The sequence below is a fragment of the Macaca mulatta genome, chromosome 9 (genome assembly GCF_049350105.2).
Source record: "Macaca mulatta isolate MMU2019108-1 chromosome 9, T2T-MMU8v2.0, whole genome shotgun sequence".
Taxonomy (NCBI): Eukaryota; Metazoa; Chordata; class Mammalia; order Primates; family Cercopithecidae; genus Macaca; species Macaca mulatta.
The window spans coordinates 17932532-17940749 of record NC_133414.1 but is presented as its reverse complement, the minus strand read 5'-3'; the positions used below and the strand labels follow the sequence as shown (position 1 = coordinate 17940749).

Below are 8218 nucleotides of genomic sequence, written 5' to 3'. Positions count from 1 at the left end.
AACGATCTTTGTCATTATGGCCAGGGAAACCTAGAGATAGTATGAGCCACCTGTTTACCCTTGTGGATGGCCAAAGATCACCCTTCCAGCTATAGTGAAAGGACAGTTCTTTATGTTCTTAGTAAAAAGAATGGAATCCTAACCTCCTTATTCAGAGGCCCACAACTATAGTAAAGAGTTGTGAAAATGGAATCAAAATAAAAATTTTGGGAGAATGGTAAGTTCTTTAAAAAAAAAACACAAAGTGTAGGCCAGGCTTATGCCTATAATCTCAGCACTCTGGGAGGCTGAGGTGGGAGGATCACATGAGCCAGGAGTTCAAGACCAGCCTGGGCAAAAAAAATGAGACTCCATGTTTACAAAAAGTAAAACAATGAGTTGGGCATGGTGGTGCACACCTGTAGTCCCAGCTTCTCAGGGGATGGAGGCAGGAGGATCGCTTGAGCCCAGGAGATCAAGGCTGCAGTGAGCTATGTGTGATCGTGCCAGCCACCGCACTCCAGCCTGGGCAACAGAGTCATACCCTGTCTCAAAATAACAACAACAACAACAACAACAACAACAAAGTGTATGATACATTAGGAATAATTCTGTCTATTTACAGACTCATACTTAACATGATATAATGGAGAAACACATTACTATCTCTAAGAGAAGTATAAGGTAACTTTCTTTTCTACTTCCTTAGATCACTTACCAGTGGTTTCGACATTTTAGTTTTAGAGAATTTTACTGGGCCCTGGCTTAGTGTCTGTTACTTCTCACACATGTCTGTTTCCTCATTGTGCTTGAGTGAAGTGCTTTTTTTTTTTTTTTCTTCTCCGGTCCCTGGATAGACCTTCATTTTGTTTAGAGAAAATTGAAAGCTCCTATTGCTAAAAATAAGAGAGATGAATTGATAGTTAAATGTATTAAATAAAAACATTATACTTGGCTGAATATGAGACTAGCAAGACATAAAAAATACCATTATAATATTTTTCACTTCTCTTAATTTGACACTAAACGGCTTGCTTTCCTTTATACATAGTCAACATCAGCTCACCAGAAGGTTTGGTAGTTAAGAAACAAGCTGTTAAATATTAAAGCTGTATCTATGTAATTGAATGTTTTTGGTATGGCTGTGTTCTAAATATATCCTATTAAGATACTGTTCTACAGAGATATTTAATTACTGACATCTAATCATGCTACTGCTGTTTCTTTAACCAAGCGAAAATATGAAGTGCTAGAAAGAAAATAGTTTCATTTTAAACAGCAACATTTTATTAATCTCAGCCATAAAAGCAAACTCAGATCTCCAAATGAAATCATGCCATTTTTAAAGACAGCATTTTTCAGTTTGGTAATCCTTGTGTAATGCAGAGATATATGGCTATACTTAAGGCGTTAAAACATTCTCACAAATAATGTACACAATAAAAGTTAATTATGCTCATTTATTACATCAAAATAAAATCTAAACTATGAAATTCACAAGGAGAATTTCACAGTCAACTGTGGAACATTATTTTAGATGTTTATGACCCTAACATTTTTAATACCGTAGACAATTTAGGAAGACATTAAGACCATAATCAGATAATAATAATACCTTTCACTTCTGGAGTGCTTTCACAAATTCACGAACATTACCTCATTTTATCAAAACAGCAGTTCTATGAATTAGGTGGGGAAACTATTGTTATAATCATTTTGACATATGGCGAAATTGAGGCCATGGAAATGTGTGTGTCTTGTTTCAGCTCACAAAGTAAGTGGCAAAAGTGGAATTATAATCCAAGACTCTTAATTTCAATTTTTGAAAATTAGAAACTAGGTTAAATATTACTAGTTTTTAATAGTGGTTTCTGGTGTTCAATCTTATTTTTTTTTGAAATTAAGAAGGTGCTATTTAAAGTGATGTGGAAAAAGTGACTTGATTAGTAAATATTTTCCCTCAGTCCAACATACTAAAAGTTCTAACTTCATACAAAGACCACAAAACTACTACAAAGCCATTTTGGTTAGAAGGTGGTATTGGGGGGGAAGAAGCCTATTTATTGATTTTTCTCCTCATTCTCACTAAATACATTTACTCTTACAAACACGCTAATTTTTCCCTCTGTTTTTTTTTTTATTTTGGATATATAATCTTGCTGTGTCACCTAGACTAGAGTGCAGTGGCACGATCGTGGCTCACCATAATCTTGACCTCCCAGGCTCAAGTCATCCTCCCACCTCAGCCTCCTGAGTAGCTGAGACTGCAATCATGCGCCACCATGCCTGGCTGATTTTGTATCTTTTTGTAGAGATGGGTTCTCACTATGTTGCCCAGGTTGGTCTTGACCTCCTGGGCTCAGTGATCCTCCTGCCTTGGCCTCCCAAAGTGCTGGGATTACAAGCAATAGCACTGCACTTGGCCAAACAAGTTGATTTCTATCAAAGAAAAGAGAGTGACTCTTTCTTTTTAGTGTCTGTGAATACATTCAGAAGAGGCAAGTAGGAAGGAAATGATGCACCCTGAGTGCTAACAGGAAAGTTGCCCCTGACATGATGATTTGGTCCATGTTCACAATGAAGGAGTTAGGATATTTAAAGTTTGATCTTTGAATAAGAAATGGATATACCACTCTCTTATCCTAGCTATCAAGATATTCAAAATAAATAAACTGATCAGCTTTATAATTTCATGACTGTGGATTAAAATGTCAGCCCACTAATCTACTGGGTAAGAGATGCCCCACCAAAGAGATGGACAATCCATCAATATCCATGATAGTGAAATACATGAATTCAGCTTTCTGATTTTTGGGGTATTTTTTTTTTGTTTGTTTTTGTCACACCAAGCATGTGAACCCATGAATTCAGCTTTCAGAATGTTTAATCTAACCTGCTTTAAACAAAATTCTGACCTTTTTTTGAGACAGAGTCTCGTCTTGTCACCCAGGTCCCGTGGTGCGATCTTGACTCACTGCAACCTCCGCCTCCCGGGTTCAAGTGATTCTCCCACCTCTACCTTCTGAGTAGCTGGGATTACAGGCATGTGCCACTATGCCTGGCTAATTTTCGTATTTTTAATAGAGACGGAATTTCATCATGTTGGCCAGGCTGGTCTCAAACTCCTGACCTCCAGTGATCCACCCACCTTGCCCTCCCAAAGTCCTGGAATTACAGGCGTGAGCCACTGCACCTAGCCAAAATTCTTATTTAATGATCCTTTTGTAGTTCATGAGCATGACCATCGGGTGTTTACATGCATGTGTGAGATATGCCACCCTGTGAACCTTGTTACGACATTGGCATGTTACCCATCTAACCCGAAAAATAATTCTTATTTAACCTTTCTAATTATCTAGACCAGTCATCAACCAACGTCTTATGTAAAGTGCCAGACAGTAAACATTTCAGGCTTGCAGGGCGTAGAGTCTCCAATGAAACTATACAACTCTGCCATTATAGTGCAAAAGCAGCCACAGCCAGTATACTACAAATGGACCGCACCGTGTTTCAGTAAAACGGTTTTTTTTTTTTTTTTTGAGATGGAGTTTAGCACTTGTCGCCCAGGCTGGAGTACAATGGCGCGATCTCAGCTTACTGCAGCCTCTGCCTCCCGCCTCCTGGATTCAAGTGATTCTCCTGCCTCAGCCTCCTGAGTAGCTGGGATTACAGGCGTGTGCCACCACACCCAGCTAATTTTTGTATTATTAGTAGAGGCAGGGTTTCACTGTGTTGGCCAGGCTGGTCTCAAACTCCTGACCTCAGGGAGCCACAGGCTGCAGTTTGCTGACCCCTAATCTAGACAGGTTAGATTTTGTTGTTTTGTGATTATCTATGAAACATTATGACAAAATTATGAGTTTCATTGTGCTTTTTCTTCCAACCATTTACTTTGGCCTGTTGATTTTATTTGCTTGTCAAATAATAGTCTGGCAGGAAAATTGTCCTTGCTCTCTTTTTTTCTTAGTTTTCTTTCCCATAAATATTCAGTTTAATTTATTGAACATCTGCTGAGTCATAGGCAACATTCTAGGCCCTGGAGAAGCAACTTGAAGACCCAAGATACCTCCCTCTGGGGGATAATAGTCTTTTCTTTTGTTTTCCTTTTTGGAGCTGGAGCCTCGCTCTGTTGCCCACGCTGCAGTGCAGTGATGCGATCTTGGCTCACTGCAACCTCTGCCTCCCAGGTTCAAGCAATTATCCTGCTTTAGCCTCCCAAGTAGCTGGGATTACAGGTGTGTGTCACCACACCTGGCTAATTTTTGTATTTTTAGTAGAGATGGAGTTTTACTGTGTTGGTCAGGCTGGTCTCGAACTCCTGAGCTCAAGTAATCCACCTGCCTCGGCCTCCCAAAGTGCTGGGATTACAGGTGTGAACCACCATGCCCAGCCAATATTAGCCTTTGAGGGTGACTTCTGTAAACAAACCATCCCTTAGTGTTATGCAGCTGACACGGACATTTCTAAATGGAAAGTTGGGCTCACAATGGGTAGACAGAATAATGGTCCCCCAGAGATGTCCATGTCCTAATCTCCAGAGCCTGGGAATATGCAACTTTACATGGGAGAAGGGACTTTGAGATGCAGTGTGGATCTCAAGATGGAGAGATTATCTTGGATTATTTTGGCGGGTCCAATGTCATCAGAAAGGTTCCAGTAAGTGAAAGAGAGAGGCAAGAGAGTTGCTGTGGAGAGGGAGACGAAACTTGGGAACAGAGATGAAAGTGATCTGAGGAAGGAACCACAAGCCTGGGAATACAGGCAGCCTCCAGAAGGTGGAAAAAGCAAAGAAACACATTTTTCTTCAAAGACTTTTAGAAGGAACACAGTCCTGCCAACACTGTGATTTTAGGACTTCTGACCTCTAGAATTGTTAGGTGTGGTGAGATGACACCATTGCACTCCAAACCTGTTAAGTCATTAGGTTTGTGGTAATTTGTTACAGCAGCAGTAGGAGTAAAGATGAGTGGCCGAGGGAAGAGGTAATTCTGCTGAGCAGAATGGGAAGTAGAAAGGATCATGATGGGAGACCAGGCACGGTGGCTAATGCCTAGAATCCAAGCACTTTGAGAGACCAAAGCGGGAAGATTGCTTAAGCCCAGGATATCGAGACCAGCCTGGGCAACATAGTGGAACCCCTCTCTACAGAAAAATTTAAAATTTAGCTAGATGTGGTGGAGTATACAGGTGGTCTCAACTGCTCGGGAGGCTGAGGTGGGAGGATTGTTTGAGCCCAGAAAGTCGAGGCTGCAGTGAGCTGTGATGGAGCCACTGCACTCTAGCCCGGCAACAGAATGAAACTCTGCCTTAATAATAATAATAATTTAATTATATTTGATTTAATTATTATTTAATTATTTCAATTCCTCTTCTTGAGGAGATGCTGTTTGAACTGGTTTTGAAAGATAAGGTTGTGTTCTAGAAGAGAAAAGGGTTTGGGTGGCAAAGTGAGCAATTTCCAGGCAGAGTGAGCAATTCAAGAACAGATTCAGAGGCACAAAATAGGCTGGTGTCTTTGGGTAATTTTGAGAAACTTGCTAATTCACTTTGCTAATTTAACATCTTGGTTTTGTCCAAGCAGGGCTGCAGAGACAAAACCTGGAGAAGGGGATAAACTTCTAAGTCACTGTGAGTGGAAAAGCAGTGCCTCCTTCTTGTGTCTGAAAGTTCCTGATGTCACAGCTGGAAGAAAGGGGGCCATGCCTGTGCCTCTGTCCCCTGTCACTGAAATTTTGCAGTTAGAGGCTAAAAGCAAAATTTTGCAGCTAAATATTGTTGGCTAGGCTGGTCTCGAACTCCTGACCTCGTGATCCACCTGCCTTGGCCTCCCAAAGTGCTGGGATTACAGGCATGAGCCACCACACCCGGCCACTTTTCCTTTCTTAAATTCGAATTCTCCTGTAATTCCAGAACTTTGAGAGGCTGAGGTGGGAGGATCACTTGAGCCCAGGAGTTTGAAACCACATTGGACAATGTGATGAAATCCCATCTCTCCAAAACAAAAACAAAAACAAAAACAAAAACAATTAGCTGGGGCATGGTAGCATATGCCTGTAGTCCCAGCTACTTGGGAGGCTGAGGTCAGAGGATCACCTGAGTCCAGGAGGCAGAGGTAGCAGTGAGCTGAGAAGGCACCAGTGCCCTCAAGCCTGGGTAACAGAGTGAGACTCTGTCTCAATCAATCAACCAATCAATAAATAATGAAGTTCTGCTTCCTAAGGTTTAGTCCAGAATGCTGTATTTGAATGGAAACTGCTAGAAGGTGGGAATCCTACCTATTCATGGTTGCATCTCCCACAGTTCCTAATAGAGTATTTTACACACTCTAGGTGTTTAAAACTGTGAACAAATAAACGGATGAGTGAATGAAAAAAATGAATTAGGAATAAAGAAACGAACAGATTGCCCTGCTTTATCCTGGTAGATTTGGAATGGAGAAAATAATGGAAACAGCAATGGCATTTTAACCCTGCTACTTATAGCCATATGTTATCACATTTATCCTGTTATATTAGATTTCTTTTGTGCTGATTATCCTGTTGTATTAGATTTCCTTCGTCACATGCTGACCCCCTTGTTATAAGATGAGCACCAGTTTTTCTAGGGATTGCTAAACAAAGGCCCACCAGGTTCACATCAAGTTCATAGGTCTTGAAACAGGAATTCGTTCCGACCCTGGCAAACCATTGAAATTCTGATCCCTTTCCCCATCCAGGTCTGTGCTGTGAGGGAGGATATCATATTGCTGAACTTGTAATAAGATTCAGTCGTTCTGATAAATGTAAATTATTTATCACTTACTCCCCATTTTATGGGCTTGATGGTATTTAGAATTATATTACCCAGCATCATAAGGCTCCCTTTGCCGCGTCTCGCAGTTCTGAGCCCCTCTGCTAATGGGAAAAGTTGGCACATGTGGTATAAGGGTGACAGGCTTTCCAACAGATAGATGAAGTGATTGTATAATTTAATCCCAGCCACTTACTGCATAGAAGCCTTTATGAAGGAGAGAATCACAGTAGCTATTTTTCCCCTTCAAGGACATGAGCCAAATGATAGTAATCATTGATGATTGAAGTATTGGTTTGACCGGTTGGCAAAAATGCAGCAACCTTCACCAACAGCAGAGTACCGTATGAGCTATGTGGGTTGTTATTCTTCCATAACCGCCTGATGAGGAACCTTCCGCTGGTTCAAATCAGAGGGTATCTGGAAAGAGGTCCCCTGGCAGATAGCTGAGCATCTAATTCCAGGGAGAGAAATATGAGTGCACTAGGAAAGTAAAGATCAATGTACAGTGACTTGCTGAGCTTATTAACTCCAACACCCTTACAGTTGACCTCCAGAGTCCAGTAGCTCTATTCCTGGAGGTGAGCAGCATTTAGCAGAAACTAGACATAAAGCAGAGAGAGAGTCGGAGGTTTTATCTGATAATTTAAGACTCTTAGAGCTGGAGCCATTCACCATTAAAGATGCTTGTAGGTGATGAAGACACATCCTACTTTTAAAAAAATACAAATGTAAACTGAAGCAATCCTGCACTTGGGGCTTAGAAAGGTAATTTACGTCTCTCCTAATGCAAGGCAAACAGGACCAGGGTTCAAGATCATTTAGGCAGAGATCGGAAACAGCCGCCTCAAGAATCAGGGAGCTGCATATGCAATTCGGGTAGACAGTACAAGATTGTGCATGTCCAAGATGTACACACTGATAGAACCAACAATAGATACATTAATTAGAAAGGAGGTTCTGGCTAAAAGACAAGAAAAATGAAATAATCAATATGTCAGGGGGAACTTGTTTGCGGTGATGGATGGAACATCTGGTAAGTGGTGACCCCTGGAAAGCAGTCAATATTGATGGAGTTAGACGGTCATTTGGGGGCTGTTTACAAAGAGGGTGGGGCAGAAAGGTGCTGCCCTCTCTGAATGAATAGACTGCAATGCTTTGGAGAAGCCAGTCAAATCTTGATGCGGAATAGATTTCACGAATAAGCAATCTTGGGATTTCTCTAGGCTGAAACATCCTCATTCTAATAAGTCCTTCTTGGCACAATTAGCCTTTCCTTTCCCTCCTCACGTTTTCTTTTACTTTATTCTGTGTTCCTTTGCAGGAGAAAATTACCCAACTCCCTCTCATAATGCTCTCCTTATAGAATGTAAGCTCTGTGAAGGTGGGGGCATTTGGCTTGGTTTTCTTCTCCCCTGCTGTATCTCCAGTGTCTAGAGCAGCATCTGGC

At 41.2% G+C, this 8218-nt stretch overlaps 1 non-coding gene across 1 annotated transcript; it reads left to right on the top strand.

The window, feature by feature from the left end:
- Nucleotides 1-3195: 3195 nt before the first annotated feature.
- Nucleotides 3196-3300, top strand: LOC114670239 (small nucleolar RNA U13). The gene has a single exon (XR_003719720.1). It is a non-coding gene; the product is annotated as a small nucleolar RNA U13 (small nucleolar RNA).
- The last annotated feature ends 4918 nt before the right edge of the window (nucleotides 3301-8218 follow it).